Source organism: Phyllostomus hastatus, unplaced genomic scaffold (assembly GCF_019186645.2).
Source record: "Phyllostomus hastatus isolate PE091 unplaced genomic scaffold, TTU_PhHast_1.1 phas_contig_16, whole genome shotgun sequence".
NCBI classification, from domain to species: Eukaryota; Metazoa; Chordata; class Mammalia; order Chiroptera; family Phyllostomidae; genus Phyllostomus; species Phyllostomus hastatus.
In genome coordinates this window covers 1,807,641-1,828,630 of record NW_025333643.1, presented here as the reverse complement: position 1 = coordinate 1,828,630, position 20,990 = coordinate 1,807,641, and the positions used below count along the sequence as shown (strand labels likewise).

General features: G+C 45.1%; 1 protein-coding gene across 2 annotated transcripts in view; it reads right to left on the bottom strand.

Annotated features, from left to right (window-relative positions):
• The window catches only part of FGD5 (FYVE, RhoGEF and PH domain containing 5), a 127,347-nt gene that overhangs the window by 94,565 nt on the left and 11,792 nt on the right, over nucleotides 1-20,990 (bottom strand). The gene's annotated exons all lie outside the window — the stretch shown is intronic.

The window sequence follows — 20,990 nt, the reverse complement described above, 5'->3', positions numbered from 1 at the left end:
TGCCTGGTGACGGCCCTGATCCACAGGAGACCACTTGCAACCCCACCCCCCACCTGTGTCCTTTCTAGATAAGCGAGAAAGGACAATTGTCAGTTATACTCATGCCCTTTGGTGCCTGACTTTTCCTGTATCTTTTCTGAAATCTTATCCTAACAAAATCTGTCTCCTCCTTAACTAAGCCTATTCGTCTTCTTCCTCCCTCCAGTAATCCTTTTTGTGTCTCAGAATCTTGAATTATTCACACGGACCCATCTCTGCTTGTCAGCCCTCCATAATTTGATACCGACCAGTTGCAGAGCTGCATTTAACCCAGCGGGCCCCAGCGCTCTGCACACCAGCCTCCCCCCACAGTGAGGCAGCATTCATCCTGCACTTTACCGTTCTAACCCCCACGGCCTCCACGTTTGTGAGCAGTCTTCGCAATTGTTCCTCACGGCCTCTTACAGTGCCCCCGTTCCAGTCTCAGTGGGACCAACCGAGCAGGCCCAGGGGATTACTGCAGATCACTTGGCAACAGAGAACCCCCTCTGCCCCTGCCATCTCTTCCATGGAAATAAGCCCAAACATTGAAAAAGCTTTAATTACAAACACATGTTCACCTAAGCATTCTTCACAGTGTAGCAGGATATTACAAACACCTGAAGGTACAGTGAAAGGGAATGAGTATGTTACACTGGGGCACGACCACTGAGATGCAGTGTTTGTGCAACCATGTGGTACTGCAGAGCTTAGGGCAGACTCACAGTCATTTTTAGTAATTTAGTAGGTTATTTCATCACATAGCCAAATACAATAGGCAATTAAATAAAATAAGCAAGGTAAGAGATCTTACGTGTGACGCGACTACACCCATATCAAACACACCCTGATACAGTTGCATACATCGAGAGCAAAACACAATCCAATGCTGACAGCGATTATGTGGGCATGGGAGGGTTGTCTTTTTTGAAGCCCTCAGATATATTCTTAAATGCGTTCAAATATGTATATAAAATTACTAATTGTGGCATTTTTCAGAGGAGTATTGGACTGGGAACAGCCCAGATATCTATCAATAAGTGACTAGATATTGGACTTCCTTGAAGTCACTAGAAAGAATGGAGGCTGATCTATGTGCCCTGATAGGAAACAAGGTCTGAAGTGACAAAAGCAAGGTCCAGAAAAGCGCATGCAGCAGGTTTCTTCCACTGATGTTTAGAAAAGTTGAGGGGAGGGGGAGGGGTGTGTATTTGTAAGTCTCGCCATGTGTTTGCACACACGTAAAATATCTGGGAGGGGCCTGGTGGGCCGGAGCTCACTGGTGCAGGATTTGATTTTCCCCTGCGGATCTGAATTTTGGAGTGTGTGTTGCTTTTTATGAAAACATTTTAAAACAGTTTTTGAATCCAAATCGACTGACCAAATCTCCCTCCTACTGGACTACTGTCCCAACAGCATGACTTCCTCCTGCACCTCCTGTCAGGTTAGCACGGGGGTGGGGGTCATTCCAAAGGAGGAGGAGAAGGTGCCACAGAAGCCACACCCCAGGGTGGGCACAACAGGACTCAGAAAATACAGCTACCATTTGCAAAGAGTTCCAAGTCTACAAAATACTTTTCACACACCACTCCCGCTGGATTTTCACAACAAGCCTATGAGGTACGCAGTAACATCCTATTTTACAGTGAAGGAGGCTAAGGCTCAGTGTGGTGAAATGATTTCCCTAACTCTACACAGCTGGAAAGTGGCAGCTCCAATGTGAGAATCTGTGCATTTCCCACTTCCTGGTGTTGAGGAAAGGGAAGGGGAGGTGCTGGAGCACATGCTTTCCCTTTTCTGGAGTTAGTAAACCCTTTTCATATCAACCATCACTCAGAAGTCCTACCTAAATCCTTTTTGCTAAATTTCAAATGCACTCCCTATTGCTTCTAACCAGCTGATACAAGGCTGTGCGAATGTACTCTCCCAGCATTCTAGAGACAAGGCAGCCACTCAATGCAGAGCTGAGGGGCTAGTTCTGTGTGTTCCCGCCCCCAGTTTCAGGTGGACGGTATGAGGGCCTACGCAATGGGATCTCTGTTTTCCATTTTCTCTGTTTGAACTGGAATGTCTATAGCTTGTCCCATCTTGTATTTTGGGGACAAGTAAGTTATTTTTTTGGTTTCCCAGGTTCACAGATGAAGAGAGATTATGCCCCAGGATGGATGATGCCCAGAGTCCCACCCAAACCCAAGCCTATTTGCTGATTTTGGTGATGACATATGGGACTTCCAAACTGATGAGAGAAGAGTTTGTTGAGTTGATGTCACAGGATAAAATCTCTGGGGACCTTGGGATGGAGTGAGTTTTGCATTTGGGATGGACATGAATCTTCGTGGAGTCAGAGGGCAGACTGTCATAGACAGAATCATGGTCCTCAAAATGCCCACGTCCTAATCCTGGGACCTATGGCTACTTTGTATTACATGGCTAAAGAGACTCTGCAGATGTATTTAAGATTATAAACTTTACAACAGTGAGATAGATTACTCTCCTTAAAACAAAACTTTCTCTGGCTAGAGTCAGAGATTCCAAGTGTGAGAAAGACTCAATCTGCCATTGCCGGAGAAGGTCACAGGGGCAGGATGACAGAACATGCAGGCAGCCTCAAGGAGCAAAACCCAGACCCTGCCCCGCAGCCAGCAGGAAAACAGGGACCTCATTCCTGCATGCAACTGAAGTGGGCCAACAACCTGAATGCGCTTCCAAATGGATTTTCCCCCGCAGCCTCAAGATAAAAGACCTGGCCAGCTGACTCCTAGGTTTTGGCCTTGTGAGACCCCAAGCAGAGCACTCAGCCCAGCTCACTGGACTTCCAACCTAAAGAACTGTTGAGATAAAAAATGGGTGTTGTTTTAAGCCAACAAATGTTCGGTCAATTGCTATAGCAACAACAGAAAACTAATATGTCATCTCAAATACTAATATGCCAGCCCTCAGAAATCACTTCCCCGAACACTGTTTTGCAAATCGGGAAACTGAGGCCCAGAAAGCAGAACACAGCAAAATGATTTAAGGCAAGAAGCAGAGAGAAAAAGAGCCCAGGTATTCTGGGCCAATTCTTGCTCTCAGAGGGAGGCTAGGCCCAAAACCTAACTGTGGGACACCATGAACACCCTTGTGAACGACCATAATCAATCACTTTAAAGACAGTGAGTCACAGAGCACCGGCAAGTCGTCCCCGGCCTATGGGAGGAGGAGAGTCCATGCAGGGAGGGACATTATTTCTACAAAACAGAAAACCTAGCTGTTTTTCAGGCTGAGAGATAGGGATGGGACAGAGCAGATGCCAACTTGGGACTCTGAAACGCTACAATCTAGAGAAAGCCCTTGGACCAAAGCCACCTAAGTACATTTTCCCCAGTTATTAGCTCTAATTGGCCTATTCAAAGGAAGCTAATTTATGCCTGTCACCAAGGCATCTCTGATTTGCAACACTTGAGAATGAAGCCCTGCAAACTGAGTAGTCACTTTCCCAGGGATAAGTGGGAGGCAGACTGGACTCCAAGCCTCAAAAGACATTGTTACATCCATGCCTTCCCCTTCTCCAACTGTGGGGGTGGGGAGTCTCGCATAATTTCAATGGAAACTGTAAAGGGCAGCAGGGGATACTCCTTTAAAAGCTATAAAGGCAGAGAGAGTCCCTCACTGGGAATCTCAGGGCACCCCTGCTGACTGGCACTCTCAGCCTCTGAGTCTACCCTCTGTACTTCAGAACCTCAAGCTGGTGGCTTTAAACTCTCACATTTGGTCACTCTCTATCACATGCAGTCTGGCCACTGTGCACTTGTCCTCAGCCTTTGCATGCTCAGGCTGTTTATGGCTGTGTGCCTTTGCACGTGCCATCCCTTCCTTTTGCAATGTCCTTCCCATACTTTTTCACCATGCAGACTTGCTTGCCCCTAGAGCTCAGCTCAAATGTTCAATTTGAACCCTGCAAACTCCTCAGGGAGGCCTTTTCTTCAACGCACTTGGCCTCTCCTTCCGTGTCTCCAGAATGTTGTTCATTTTCCTATCAGGCTTACAACAGCATTCAGCCATCTGTTAGTGAATCTGCCTCCCCAAGAAACCTTAAAGCTGAGCCTCATCTGTGATCCCCAGCTCTCAATCCTTCAGGGGCTGGCACATAGTAGATGCCCAGTGAACGTGCCTGAAATTGGTTTGAGAATTTCTTTCTAGACTTGCGGCTCATGGAAGTTTTCCAAGGTCACATATATATGTGGTAAAATCCCAGACTGTTAGGAGCTTGGGAAAGTTGGCTGCATGACCCACAGAAACAGGCCTAAGTCACATAGGTTGGTGATGCAAAGACAAATTAAGTACAGAGCAAATGAGAGAAAGAAGGATCTAGGTGTGGATGAGCTCCTGGGTATGGGGAGAGAGTGGAGCAGTGTGTGGAGTCCACCTCCCCAGGGGGAAGCAAGGGCTTTGGCCCAGCAGACTGTGATGTCACATTGGCCACCTCAGGCTTCCTGCCTGTTCAGGGCAGAGCCAGCAGGAGAAAGGGCCTGGGCTCTGGAGTCAGACAGACCTGCATGCAAACCGCAGCCTCGCCTCTTCTTACTTGTGTGGCTTTAGGCAAGTCATGTCCCTGCTCTGAGCCTCAGTTTCCTCACGTGTAAAATGGGTAAGATAGCTGAACCTTTCTCACAGGGTCTTTGTGTACACTTGGTTCCCTGGGCCTGCAATGTTCTTCCTGACCCTCTCCCTCTATCGGGTTCATTCCTCATCATATTTCAGGACCAAGTCCCAGTCTCATTTTCTCGTCTTCTTTAGCTCAAGGCACCTCTCAGACGCTCTTAGAACTGCTTGTACTTCTTTGCAGCACTCTGCACAGTTGAATTTAAATAATTAACTCTGATATCAGGCATTTCTGTCCATCTCCCCTGGGTGACTGTCAGCCTGCCTGGATTCTCTTGTCCCAGCACCCAGAGCACCACTGGGCTTTGGGAAGAATCTGTGGAAAGTCCTATCCTGGTGGAGTGTGCCCCTCTGAGATAACACAACTATTTCCGGAAGATATCCATTTAACAAAATTTATTGAGCACCATCTGGGTACCAAGCTGTATGCCAAGTGCTGGGGACACAGATCAGTTGTAAGTGGTGATGCCCCGGAAGGGCTCACAGTGCAACGAGGGAGAAAGTTACACAAACAACACAGCAGGCAGATTCTACACAGAGGTGCTAAGGAGAAAGAGATGCATCCTGAGTATAGGAGGTCAGCAAGGGTGGCATCACCTGCTGGGGACTGAGGAACACGAGGAAAGCTATCTGTTCCGGAAAACTTCCTCAAGCATTTCATACAGTGTCTGAAATTCCCCCATCAGAATGTCATGTCCTCCCTTTGTCCTCCCTGTCCTCTCCATCATTACCTCATGCACTTAACAGGGAAGCAGCTCGCCTAGTGGAAGCAGAAATCAAGGAACCGAGTCCCCTCTCTGGGTCTCAGTTTTCTCTTCTGTAAAGTGAGGGACTTCAGACAGGCTTGGTGACACAAGCCTGTGTTACCTCCCTCCCCAACACTGGGATATAAGGGAGGGCCAAAGAAAGACCAAAGTCGGCACAAATGCCTCTTTCACCACAAGTGCTGTTAGCCAGCCTTGGATGGAAACCTAGAGGCCTGGAGATGGGGGTGGCTCTTCATCCCACAGGCTGAGCAGCCGCCTAAACTTTAATCCCTACAAGCCACTGACTCACTCTGCAGCTCTGAACCCAGCCTTGACCTCTGGCCTCAGGCCGGCAAGGAAACTTGGGTTTGGACCAGGGACCTCCCTGGAAACCAGATGTAGCATCTACAAGGAGCTTCCCGAGAGGGAAGCGTGGGCCCAGAACAATCCCTAACTGCATGACATCACCCTCCTTTCTTCTGTTATCACCCAGAGCAACTCCAGGTGTGGCCCAGGACCTGCCACACCCTGTCCGGGGTCAGTCCCAGAGACCCATCTTTGTCCACCTCAATTCCCACAGAACATGTGGCATGGTGGCTTCATAGCAGACACTCCGGAGTTTTAAGTGTTGCTTTGCCACTTGCTGGCTATGTGATCTTGGACAACAGTCTTTCAGTCTCCAGTTCTTTTTCTGCTCTTCATTATTCCTATCTTGGTATTACCCAAACCCTCAGTCTTATAGGGAACATCTCTTCCTACACTGCCTCGGGTCCATTCCTCACAGCAGGGACAATCACATAATAACCATGATTATATTCACTGAGAACCTACTGCACACCAGGCCCTGCACCCAGCACTTGGCATAGGTCATGTTTAACCACTAGTTACCTGTCACTACCAATATCCCCATTTTATAGTCGAGGAGACTGAGAAGCCTCCCATGAAAATGGCTTACCCAAGGCCGCACCTGGAAAAGAACTCTGCCTGGCTACCCCGAAACTCCTTCAGGTCTTCGGTTAAATTGTGCTTGTAATCCGTGTCTTACAGTGAGTGTTGGGAGAGCCAATGGAGCTAACGGGCATGGAAAAGCTTTACAAACTCTGAAGTATGAAGTAGCCACATCAAAGTCTCATGCCTTTCTGAACTTTCTGGGTTTTCTAGTTTGGCTATCTGGCCCACAAAAGGAATCTCCCAGATAGCTTCTGGCAGGGGTGCACCTAGCCCTTTGCACATGCCCACTGCTGCCTGATGTGGGGCAAGCTCTGCTCAGTGGGTAGGGATGCCCCAGAAGGGGCAACTTTCCTGTGCTAGCTCAGGGTTCCATTTGCCTTTTCTGCCAGATGATGTCCTCTAGCCTCAGTTTTCTTACCTGTAAATGGTGCTGATCAGCATATAAAAGCAGTGGAGTGTACACATGTACATAAAACATCGGCAGATAGTGGGATCTGCTGAGTGCTGCTTCCTTTCCCCATTCACGTGGTTAATTTCCATTCTCATAAAGTGGAGGGTGAGGGGTTATCAAACCCTGGAGTTTATGAACCAATAGTTATTTACCCCTGAACTGCTTCTTAACATGCCACACCTTCTCCCCACCAACAGAACAAAAGGCCTGCTTCTGAAAGATGGGCAGAAACTACCATTTCTCCACTGCCCCTACTGTGTCTGGCACAGGTGCTGTAAACCACTGATTAAATTACTGGTGAAAAAGACTTATAAATATGTATACCCGACAGCATTTATTAAGAGAAACATGCTCATATTATATGAGATGAGGTGGGGTTTTCAAACTGCATTCCTCAGAAACCCTGGTGAGGGTTTCTGTGGGTGAGGATTCACAAATGTCTTCTAGGAATTTCGTAGATTCAGACACTGTTACAGTGTTAATGAGAACAGCTAAAGTGTACTGGGGACATCTAAAATGCACCCAGCTTTGGCTATATACTTTGTAACTGCTAACTCAGTCAAAGATCACAACTTCTTTAGGTAGGTAGTGCCATCTCCCCTATTTTTACACACAAGGTGGCTAAAGCACAGAGAGGTTAAGTGATTTGCCCAAGGACAAACAGCTAGTAGCTGGTGAAGCTGGGAATTGAACCCAGCCTTCAGCTCTAGAAAACATGCTCTCAAAGCCCCACAATATACCACTTGGCACAATCATCTCCCCTGAGTAGGCTGTAAGAACAGCACTACAATCCATAATGTCCAATTTTCAAGATTTCTATTCATCATGGCAATCTCAGTAATTGAGTTCCTATGAAGAATTAAAAATTTGAACTTATGAAAGAGAAGTATAATAACTTGTATTCTATGTTGGGGTTTCTAGTAGGATCTCACTTGAAAAAGGATTCTGCTGCAACACTAAGAGTGAAAACTACAGAGACTGTGTGTGAGGGAGTCCCCCAGGAGCACAAAATAACCTATTTCCCATCACTTATATGTGGCCAGGCTCTTGACTCTGGAAGAACTTCTGCCATCTCCCAAGGCAGATCAGAATCCAGGGCTATACCACCCTCTCTGAGTGCCGCCTTTTCAGCAGGTAAGCCTTAGCATTTCAGAGGATTTGGCTACAGTGGGCAATGGGCATGAAAAACATGCTTCACTGTAAAGGAGGCACCTTCTAGAACTAGTCTCAGAGCTGATATTAAGTATTGCTAGAGTCTTCTGGGGCCTCTCCAGCCTTGGGGCCTGGATACCTCTCAGGGGTTGCTGAGGCAGTACCTATAGCAACACACTTGTTTCCTTGGGACTCTATCTGCCCAGCCAAAAATGACCCCAAGAACTCAGATTTCCTGGCCTGTGCAAATCACAACAGCCTCATGATACACTCTAGTATCCTTTCCACCAACCATGTGGAGAGCTTTATTATTGTTCTTAAGTACTGACCATGATGGGGAGCTCATTACCTTACAGGACATTCATTGCTCAATATAAGAAAGTCTGATCATAACCGAGGACAGTAGAATTTACAGTTTCTGAGCAGGTTCTGTAAGACAGGGGTCTTTTTCTGTGCATCTTGATTTCTTAATTACAATCATGCAAGCAAGTCTACAATTTGAAGTTCTTGGGTCATGCTTTGACCTGGATTTCCCTCGGGCCCTATCCAGGGTTCCACACAAATCCCATGCCTATAGAGAATGAGCTTGTTTACATAGAGACAAGCCACATCATCCTGAGGAACAATCTCAACTCTGAGACTTTTGTCTTGCAGGAAAATAACCAAAGACACATGTATCTCCAAGCCAGGGAAGCACTGCAATGCTCAGCCACGAGCTCAGAATTCCCCAACACATGGCTCAGCGGCTGCTTTCATCTCTTGGAGGCTGAAGTCTTGGGGCATTCTCAGAGACAAATGAAACATATGAATTCATCACTCAGAAATTATTATGAGCTTTTTGTCCTGTTGACCTACAGTACCATAAACACAGATGATAAATTCCCCAAAGGCTCTTCCACGGCCTAGCCAGGAGACCTAAGGAGGCCTTAACCTTCCACATAATATCACCTCATTGATTGTTACTGCAATTGTGTGTGCTGTTCTCTCTATATATAGTTCTTACATCATTTCCTGGCCATGAGGACCTATGCAAGCAGACGGTCATAAGATGTCCTATAATAAAGAAATTTTAACTCTGAAAATTCATACCCCATTGTGTGTCCTCATCTTTGACACCTGGAGGGTCAGTTCCAAGTGGGGAGTTCTCAATGTGGGTAAAACAGAAAGAGGGAAGAACCCATACCCGGAGATACCTTCCTTCTGCTCCCAGCTCCATCACTTACTGCCTTAAAAGTCACGTCACCACTCTGAGCCTCAGTTACCTCTTCCATTGAAACAGTAAGACTGAACAGCTACATGCAGCAAGGGGCATGCAGCAAGTTAAATGACATGATGCACATAAAGCAAGTAAGACCCTCACAGCACAGCTGAGAGCACAGGTGCTGGATGCTGCCAGGGTAAAAATTCTGGATCTGCTAACCAGCTGTGTAATCTTGAGCCCTTAACTTCTTTACCTCAGGATCTTCATCTGCTGAGTGAAGTTTTTGTTTGTTTGTTTGTTTGTTTGTTTTTAAGTATCTATATGGCAGGGCTGTTTTTCAGACTGAGTGAATATATATACATAGGGTCTAAGACAGTGCCTGGTGTACAGTGAACACTCCAGAAAGCCTCATGTGCTGTGGTACACAGCAGCGTATGTTCTTCCAGCAGCAAAGGTCAAGACTGACAGTACTATTTTTTTTAATACCTGACAAAGCCCTTGCACATGCACTACCTCTGACTTCTTATGATAGCTCAGTGATGAAGGGACCACCATCGTACCCCTTGAACAGGTGAGGAAAGTGAGGTTCAGATCAGATGACAAGGTAAAGGCAAAGCAGGACTCAAGCTCATTGTCTTTTCCCACTGGGCCACGCTGCTCTCTGGTTCTGTGCTGCCTAGATGCCATCCTGAGAACTCTATACTCGGGCATTCCAGACAGGCAGAGGCTGGATTAACTCTGCTCCAAGCGTTGTGTGGTAGCTGTGCTGGGAGGCATCTTTCTGCAGAGGCTGAAGAAGCCAGGTCCTGCTGTCATGCCTCCATCCATTATTGTTTAGACACCTTACCATGGAGCCTTCTTTTCTACCCCACACAGCTGGCCATAACTGTGCTAGAGAACTGGCTGATTATACCACTTCCTTCCTTTAAAACCTTCAATACTTCCCTATGGCCCACAGATCAAATCAGTTCCCACAGGCAGTATAAGTCCAAATGCAGCACATTCCTTCTCAAGAACCACCCCAGCCTTATCACCTCCCACCCTTTCTCCAGTGTGTCTGGGCTAGCCTCCTCTCAGTTCCCTGGACCACCACCATCTTCTGTAAAGAGCACTCAGATGGGGACTCAAACCTGCTAATTCCAAGCCATTTCAGAGCAGTTACAAGAGGGAGAGAGGCCTGAGGCCCAGAAACTCAAAACCTACATAACCAGGGGTCAGAGCAGGGGCCTCTTTACACTTCCAGAGCCATTCAGAAGAGCAAATATTCTTTGCTACGTTTTCAAATTACCTGCTGATATGACCCTAAACATATAAGTTCTATGAGATAGTCTGAAGAGTTCAGATAAAATTCAAACATTTTTGGATCCTAACACTTCCCCCCAATGGCGTCCCGTGAAAGTAAACCTTTTAGAGGCAGAATAACACCCAGAACTGACAGAAATTCAAATCTTTTACATGGGCCCTTGCCTAGCCCACCCCCCACCATTCTCCCCCTGTCCTCTGTACTCCATTCATACCGGCCTCCTGGCCGCTGCACAAGCCCCACAAGGGCCTTCAGTTTCAGGGCTTTGTCCCTGCTGTTCCCACTGCCTGGATGATGTCTGACCATCCCTCAGGTTTTACTCAAATGCCGCTGCCTCAGAGAAACCTTCCCTGACCACCCCATCTAAAGTGTCCCTTCTACCAGTCACTTTCTACCACATTGCTTTTTTTTCTTTTTCATAAAAGAATCATCTCATCTCCAAAGATTGATCTCATTATCTGTGATTATCTCATTTACTTATTAGTTTGTTTACTGTCTGACTCTCCCCAGAATACCAGTTCTGTGAGGGCAGGGATTTCATCAGCTTATTATAAAGCTCACAGAGGGGACTTCCGGCAAGATGGAGGCATAGGTGGACACACCGAACCTCCACGCACAACCAAGATTGGAACAACAACAATTTAGAGGCAGAATAACACCCAGAACTGACAGAAAATTTATCTGAATGGAAGTCAGACAGCCAAGAAGTTGAAATAGACCCGTTCATCCAGACCGGTAGGAGGGGCGGAGACAAGTAGCCAGGTGTAGGTTGCTGCGCGGAGAACAGGGAGAGTTGGGCGCATAGGGCAACCGGGAGCACGTAAGGCATCTGGGGTGCACAAGATCGCAGCGGGTGGACCCTGAGTACGCAAGCGGCAGCTGGCAGACCCAGTGAGGCGGCAATTGTGGAGCAGGGCAGAGTGCGCAACCCAGGATCCCAGGGAAGGGACTGAGGTCCCACGGAGAACGGAGCTACTGCCATTGTTCCCTCTCGACCCTGCCCTCACATACAATGTCACAATCTAGCGACTGGGGTGCCCGGCCCTGGTGAACACCTAAGGCTCCACCCCTCACTGTAACAGGAGCGACCAGACTGAGAGAGAGAGAGAGAGAGAGAGAGAGAGAGAGAGAGAGAGAGAGAGAGAGACAGATGGCTCAAACAGAAGAACAAATCAGTGCCCCAGAACTCATCCTTTTGAGAGAACAAGAAATAGCTAACCTATCAGATGCACAGTTCAAAACACCGGTGATCAGGAAGCTCACAGAATTGGTTGACTTTGGTCACAAATTAGATGAACAAATGCAGGTTACCATAAAAGAAATGAAGGAAAATACACAGGGAACCAATAGTGATGGGAAGGAAACTGGGACTCAAAACAGTAGAGTGGACCAGAAGGAAGAAAGAAACAACCAAACAGGAAAGAATGGAGAAATAAGAATTCAAAGAAATGAGGAGAAGCTTAGGAACCTCCAGGACATCTTTAAACATTCCAACATCTGAATTATAGGGGTACCAAAAGGGGAAGAAGTAGAGCAACAAATTGAAAACATATTTGAACAAATAATAAAGGAGAACTTGCCCATTCTGCCAAAGGAAATAGATTTCCAGGAAGTTCAGGAAGCTCAGAGAACCCCAAAGAAGTTGGACCCAAGAAGAAACACACCAAGGCACATCATAATTACATTAGCCAAGGTAAAAATGAAGGAGAGAATCCTAGAAGCAGCAAGAGATAAGGGGACAGTCACCTACAAAGGAGTTCCCATCAGACTGTCAGCTGATTTCTCAAAAGAGACCTTACAGGCCAGAAGGGGCTGGAAAGAAGTATTCCAAGTCATGAAAGACAAGGACCTATATCCCAGATTACTCTATCCAGCAAAGCTTTCATTTAGAATGGAAGGGCAGATAAAGTGCTTCTCAGATAAGGTCAAGTTAAAGGAGTTCACCACCACCAAGCCCTTATTTTATGAAATGTTAAAGGGACTTATCTAAGAAAATATTTTAAAAAACCACGTATAGTAAAAGGATAGCAAACTCACAATTATTAACAATCACACCTAAAGCAAAACCAAAAGAAACTAAGCAAACAACTAGAACAGGGACAGACCACAGAAATGGAGATCACATGGAGGGTTAGCAACAGGGGAGTGAGAGGAGGAGAGAGGGGGAAAAGGTACAGAGAATAAGTAGCATAGATTCTAGGTAGAAAATAGACAGGGGGAGGGTAAGAATAGTATGAGAAATGTAGAAGCTAAAGAACTTATAAGTATAACACATGGACATGAACTAAAGGGGGGGAAGTGGGTGGGAGTGGGTGTACAGGGTGGTGGGGTGTGAAGGGGGGAAATGGGACAACTGTAATAGCATAATCAATAAAATATATTTTTAAAAAAGAAGCTCACAGAGCAGTGCCTAGCACCTAGTAGGCACTTGACACAGATTTACCGAAGGAATGCATCAAATACAGAGATGACTTTTCGCTTTGGCTGCATCCTGTGCATGATTCGCTCATCCCTAATCAATAGGCGGGGAACAGGGAGGCCCAAATATTGTATATCCAGCATGATTCCAACTGGGCTGGAACAAAGGCCTCACTGCTCCTCTGGGGCTCAGCTGGTACAGGAGACCTGCTGCTGACATTTCGCCAAAGCACTCATGCAACAAGACTGTCTTCTATTAGTGAGAATTATCTTCACACCTCCCACAGGGGGAAACCCTGATTTTATGAAGGTAAAACCACATTGTGATTAACACTTCACCAGGATTCCGTCTATGTTATAGCTCTGCAAGGAAAAAAAATAGTTAGGGGCCTTAATATCATGCTAGCAAATGTTACGGTGAGTGTGTTCCTGACACGATTTTCTTATTAGGATCCTTCCCTGTAAATTTTATTGCATTTAATTAAAAATTATTGCTAAAAGAAACGGCTGCAGATGGTCTTATTTTAAGTCAGAAAATTAAAAACCAAATATTCTCATCAGTCAATTTCAACAAGAAGCCCAGTCACACGCATTAGGAATGTGATGATTTTGAGACTGTAATAATTTTTATGGCATTTCCAGGTCCTTTCAATGAAACTTAATGAAAGCTCTGCATGAGTTCATTTGTCAAAAACACAGTAATAATAGGAAGACTCCCAGCTTACAGGCAGATACAAAGATAGCAATGAAAACTATGGCTGGGGATGTGCTGAAAATCCAGCCACGCAGCTCTCAGCACCGACAGAATTAGTCAGCAGGAGGCTGAGATACAGCTCTGCCAGGTCTTCCCCACCCACCCTAGGAATTTAGAGCTGAGGCTGTAAATCACCTTTGTTTTAAAATTATCCATATATTTGTTGCTGCAGTGTAAAATATTTTTATTTTTTATTTTGTAAAAAATAAAAGTCGGGATTTACTCTCGGGGAATCACTTCAGCAAAATATTTAGTGCATTCTGAAGATGCTGGGGGCTGGGGAGGGAAGGAAGCACTCTTCTGCCAGGTGTCTGTGCTGCATTTAAGAATTTTAACAGTGGTCACTGTCCTTGGTCTGGACTACCTGTACAATTACTTCCCCCAATTTTACGACCTGGCTTGTATCCTTTAACTTCTTTTCTATGGACTGGATTCTCATTTTTCTTGCTATGTCTTTTATGGGAAACCAACTCAAATCTTTTATTTATTTGGGGCCAGACAGAATGTAACAGATAAAAGAATGAGAAGAGAAAGGCAAAGGCAGACATAAGCTGGCCCTAGAGTTGATACTGGAGCACTGGGTTGCTGCGGACATTCTGGAAACAGAACTCCACACCTCCCCTTCCCACTGCTACAGCTCTGCTTGGTCCTTGTATTCTCTGGAGGGGACCACTGCTGCAGCCTCTTGATTAATCTCCCTGCTTCCCATCTCTCCAACCCCTCCACTCCCCACCCTGCCAACATGTTGTCCGTGCCAATGCACCATCCCCACTGTGGGCTCATTCTAACTCTCCAAGCGGATATACGAGGCCCTTCTCCACTGGGTCCCAGCCTGCCTTCCCAACTTCACCTCACCTCACAGACATGCACACTGAGCTCCATCTGCACACTTCATGGTTCTTTCTTACCCCCCAGATGCACGCACAGACATGTGTTCTTCCTCGACTGTTTGTCTCTATCACGAACTCCTGTTCCTCTGGCAATACCCGCCTCAAGTGTCTCCCAAATAGATCCCTTCAGAGCTGTTTGGAGGGACCTCTAACAAAGCCTTGTCACACTGGGCTCCAATGACCTCTATCTGTCTCCCCAGCCAGACTGAAAGGCCTCGAGGTCAAGGGCAGCAGATGCTGAACAAACTTTAGGAGAGGGAGTGTATCAATAAGCTGAGCCAGTGCGACATTCTACAGCAGGAACTGGAAATTAGAAAAAGATGGTGTTTGAATTTAGTCCTTAAGCCTTTCAACCCAATCTCCTCTGTATATTCTCCATATATTCTCCATACCTGTAGATGATGTGAACCATTTTTCAGACTAAACATTTCAAGATACCTCCAGAAACAAGAAGAAATATTTTTCACTGAAGTTTTCACTTAGGACTACTAAAAACCATAGTCCTAAGTTTCTCTGTATGTTCTCACACCCTTCTCCTATGTTCTCACACCTTTCTCCTATGTCCTATGTCAAAATCCTACTTTTCCTCCAGTGTCCATTTAAATGCCACCCTGTCCACCCTCCTCTGGACTCCTATTCTTTTGGTCCTGAGCATTTTCTACTCACATTGCAGGAAGGGCCCCTTCCCCCATCTAATTATAAGTCCGCTGAAGCCAGCCATGGTGCCTGGTCCACCTGGCCCTCTCCTTCCACACTTCACTTGGCACAGTTCCTTGCCCAGAATCACTCATTTCTCAAATGGTAATCATCGGTTAGCCAAAATATTCAATTACCTGGATTTTCCCACTCCTCATCCTCATATGCATTCTGTATAATGTAGCCAATACACAAACTCTTGGGCTTGTAATCTGAGCTTCATTTTAACATAGAACAGCTCTGTAAGGACCACGGGCTGGGAGAAGGTAGTAATGAAACGCTGGGCCTTGGACCTTCCATAGCTCTCTCTGGAAGGCACAGACATTCATGAGCTGCTGCTGCCAGGTGGGCTGAATCATCTGAAGCTCCCCTAACGAGCAGTAGATCCCAAACAGATGGCCTGTTCCAGACCCAGAGCTGCTGGTTGCTTCACAGGCACAACTGGCCACAGGAGAGCAAGGGTCCCCACTATGGCACTGAGGGAAGGAAAGTCATCTGAGTACTTACTTAGCAAGTTCCAGGAAGGATTATCAGTCTTCTTAATGACTTGCCAACAGAGCAACAAACCTGCCAGCCATCGGAGAAGAAATGACAGTGTCCTTCTGTTTTTCCTTGAGCTTTTTGGACCAATAAGCAAAGCCAACATTTTGCTCATAGCTGTACTAGCCTGTCTCCTGCAAGGGAAACACTCAGCAGCTGTTGGATGAAGACCACTAACTAACATTTTGCAGCCACAGAAACAGGGTAATGAAAAGGGCAGTAGACTGAGGTTAAGAAAGAGTCAGGTTTGAATCTTAGTTGGACTAGTTAATACTTTTGTGACAGAGGATAATTTATATCACTTCATTGGGCCTCAGTTTTCTCACTTGGAAAATGGGGCTGGAAATTCCTAATGTGCCTAACCATAAATTATAAGTGCAATAATAGCTATAGTCAGAGTCATAGAGACAGGCACTCCTGCTCTTTATAGCATCATAAAACCCCTGCTCTGTAGCCCTGATGTCATTTCAGGTGGGTGTTGGAGGTAACACTGACGCTACACGCCACAGCTGAATCTCAAAAGGGTATGGTCCTGGTTTTACTGATATGATGCCCTGAACACTGCGTCAAACACATGCAGAAGAACGGTCCTGAGAGAAGAAAGAGAAAGAGATACCTCCACAGTGACAGGGACCAGATTCTCTACCTATACCCTTGGACACAAATTCAAATCCTGCATCCATCACTATGTGACCTTGATCATGTCACATAATAAGAGCTAATATGTACTGATCATTTCACTATGTGCTGTATTAACTCATGTAAGTCTTAATGACATTATGAGGAAGGAACTATTACCACACCCTTTTACAGATGAAGAAACTGAGGCAGAGAAAGGTAAATAACTTGTCTCAGGTCACACACATAGTAAGTCGTGGAGTGTACACTGAAACCCAGGCAGCTTGGCTCACAAGTCTACATGCTTTAACCACCATGTTCTCATAGGCTCTCCGGGCTATATATGCCCCTGTGGAATCATAAAAAGCTGCCATACATATTGGGCTGGCCAAAAAGTTTGTGTAGTTTTTTTCCGTACAATGGCTCTAGCTGCACTTAGTTGTCTTTAACTTCATTCAAAACAATTTTTTTAGATTGTATTGTGAAAACTGTTGTATCAGTGTGCATTAAAAATTTTAAATTGGTGAATTTTTGTGCAGCCATTTTAATATTGAAGATGAAAAAAGATATACAATATTTTCAGCATATTATGCTTTATTATTTCAGCATATTATGCTTTATTATGTTTTTTTGAAACACAAAAAAAGATTTGTGCAGTGTATGGAGAAGGTGTTGTGACTGATCAAACATGTCAAACATGTTTGATCAGTCACAAACATATGGTTTCCAAAGTTTCTTGGTGCTATTTATGTTTTGGCCAAATAGTTCTTTGCTGTGGGGCTGTCTTATGCACTGGGAGAAGTTAAGCAGCACCCCTGGCCTCTACCCACTAGAAGCCAATAGCAGGATATAACTGACATACTCAAAATATCCAAATCAATAAAGTTATTGGTGAAAATGAAAAATGGGTCTTTTATTTTACAGAGAAAACTAAATGGACTTTTTGGTCAACCCATTTCATCGAAAACAATATGCATTAATGAATGGAGAGAGTGCTGGATAGAAAGAGGTGAGAGAAAGTCAGTGTGGCAATATGTTAATGGCATATCCTAGGGGCTGAGTATATGAACATTCACTATAATAACAACTTTTTTATAAGTTTGAATATTTTCACTGTGAAATGTTGGGGAAAGTAGCATCAGAGATCTGTGCTGATGTATAATGCTGTGATTAAGGTGGACTTAACATCATGCAAAAAAAATAAACATACAATTATGGGCCTTTGAATGAGACACTTAGGACAAACGAGTTTTTGTAGTGTTTTGCAACAAATGGATATTTTTGTAAGTATATACAAAACACAGTGGTTGCCAAAGATACGTACTTAATAAATTATAGTTCTTTCCAGAAATTTTGTGAAGCTCAAAATCACCTACTTGCGTGGAATCATAAAAACCCTGGTGCACAACCAACACACTGAGATGCCATGGATATTCAGAAGTCGAGACTAGGTTCCCCAACCAAGAACACTGACTGAGGACATAAAACATCCTATTTGAAAAGCAAGAGTGTTGGGCAATATTTCTAGTCCCTTTTTTCCCCAAAAGGGTCAATTTAGGAAAAAAGAATGTTTGTGGATACAATTTAAAGGATGACAAAACCTTTTTTGTATAGCATGGGGAAAATGTATGTAGGTAATGTGCATATATACAATTTTATTTTATGAGATGGAAGACTGTTAGTAAGAATATTATTATAGCTCCTAAAATGTTATTATCTGTGTATACAAATCTCAGAGGAAGTAACTGCATGGAGGAAACTTTATCATCATCCATTAGCCCCTGAGCTGCTGCTCTGATTTAGGGGTCCCTAAGGGCTCTCTGAATTCTATTATATGCTCTACTCTTTCTGGAAGGGAGGTATTTTTAGTGGAAAGGACTTGTATTTAAATAACATTAAACCACACCGCTTTTCAGCCCTATGAATCCTTTGGATTATGCCAAGTAGAAAGTCTCTGTGTGGTGCCAGGATGCCTTTGATGCCTCTCCCTGTTGAACAAAGGGACCCGGCCTCTGGCTCACAGCCTTGGCAAGTAATAACCTCAAGCTAGATTGTACCTGTTATTTTATTTTCCTTTGCATTTTATTTGTACAATTGCCTTCTACTTATGGCAACTGATACTGTTTTTTTTTTTCCACTTTCTAACAGTGACATAAAATTTCCTTTCTAAATACTTTTTGTTAAGTAAAAAAGATAGACTGTTTGAAAGACAAATAATGGGCAGGTGAGAGTATAAGTGGTATAACAGAAATATAAAGGTGGTGCAGGAGAGGTCAATGGTGAAGAATAGAGATCTGCTCCAATCTTACCATTTTCTGGATGAGGAAACTGTGTCCTACCCTTTCCAAGATCCCACAGCACCTCAGCGACTGAGTGGGCTTTAAACCCATGTTTCCTAATGCACTGTTCCTGAGCTCTTTCAGCACTGCTGATATTTATTTGGCTTCTGCCTCTGACAGTCAAACTTAAGTGAGGTACAGGGCAGGGTAAGTAGCAGGAGGAGGAAGAAACTGCCTCCCTACCCTCTCATCCTCTCCAACCTGAAGCAACCCTGGGCCTGTCTCAAATCAGCAGCACCCCTCCGCGAGATTCTCAAAGCTCCCATTCAGGCGAAGCAGCAGAGGGGCCCCCACCCCCTTGGCAGTCCCTTGCGGCTCTCAACTTGTTGTGTCTGAAACCTCCCTTGCCCAGACCTGTTCCAGCCCAAAGCAGGGATTTTTCTCCCGCTCTGCTTCCATCTGTTTCATGCAGGAAAACGGAAGAAAGCTTTGCTCACTGATTGATGTCCAAGAGGATGTGGTTCCTGCATGGGAGATTTATCTCAGTCAGTCTGGCCTTCGGTGAAACAGTATCAGAGTGGGGGACAGAGCTTTGGAAATTCAGTCTGACAAGATACTCAACCAATGCCCCAGGCCGTAGCATCAAATGTGAGATGTGCAGGGAAAGCCACCTAGCACGGTGTAAGCACACAGCACACAGTAAGCAGTCACAATATGGTAGCATTGGCATTTTCCTGGGTATTTTATTCCCTTATTGTCATATTAGTTTGGATGAAGGAATCTTTGTTTTTTGCATAAATTATAGACCAAGACAACTGCACCTTTGCATATGGCCAAATAGTCTGTGCACTGCACAGCCCCAGAGGGCACCGTATACAGACTAGAAGTTGAACGTGCCCTGGGGCTGTAGAGTGTGCTGTGTGCACAACCAGACTCGGCACCCGGCAGCACAAGTCACTGCAAATTACTGGAAGAGTTGGGAAATCTAAACTCTAGCACTGATTTCTCCGCTAAGGTGCTGAGAGACCCTTGGCAAGTCCCTTTCCCTCTCTGTGCCTCAGTTTCCTCCTCTGTAAGAGGATCAAATATTGTCTAAAGGTCCCCTCCAGCCATAAAATTCTGGAAATATGATTCTACAGAAGCAGAGTTCAATTTCTAAATGGCTGTCATACAAAAGAGGAAATGGGCTCACTCACTTGGCTTTAGAAGGAACAGCCAGCATGAGTGGGTTAGGGATATTAGACAGAGATAGCTTTATTTAAGTCAGAAAGAAAACCTTAATCAGAGTACCTAGCAACAGAAAAGGCAGCTCTGGGAGGTGGTGAGTTCCTTGTGGCTTGAGGAATTCAAGTAGAGACTGGGTTAAGAGAAAAACCTGTTAGAGGTGGGAGATTTGATCATATGCCCTTTGATATGCTTTCCAACATGGAGATTTTATGGTTTCAAAGCTTGGTTTTATTTTCATTAATGCTAGGAGGCACTCGCCTAGGGTTGGGTCTCATCAAATCCTGCTCATAGCCATTAATTCAATGACCTTGTTGGCTCTTTCCCTCTCGCCCTCTAAGAGTTCCCACACATCCACATTCTCCAAACTAAACCCAGGACCTCCAGCAGGAGAGGTGTTTGCCTCTGCTCCAGCAAACAAATGTTTTCATCCTAGAACTAATTAATAATAGCCGTGCTCAGGCTTGGGGTAGGGAGAAGGTAGAGCCAGAGTGGGGAACCACATAAAAACTCATGAGAATAAACCACGCAAACACGTCTAGCACCCATACTCCAGCGACAGCTAATGCTAATCGCAAACCATTCTTCCCTATTCACTGCTGCAGGTCCTGCAGAAAGTCCCAGCAGCAACAGCTGTGTGGGACTAGGCTAAGCTAGTGCACATGAGGGGAGTCAGGATTTCCTTTAAAATCACAACCATTTTGGCTTTTCATGAATTCTGACTGGTTCACACCGAATTGCATCACCTTTAAGTTGCATCCACCAGGAACAGCAAGACTCAGCCATCAACCACTTGATCAATAAGGGCATTCAGTCAGCCTCATGAAGGTGGGATCAGAAAACCCCACTGCTGTCAATAATTTCAGTGTTTCACTCACACTTCCAAGGTGAATGAATCCCCCCCACCCAAAATCAGCTTGGAGGTACCACTTAAAGACTTCTATTCAGAAATTTAGCTCAGGGCAACCATGGCTTTTTTAAATAAATAAATTATCTTTCCTAGTTCCCTTCAGTAGAGTGTATATTTACACAATGAAAAGGTATAAATCTCAATTTGGGGTGTTTTCCTGATGGTGAAAGATATTTAGTTTGGCAAGATTCCAAAACC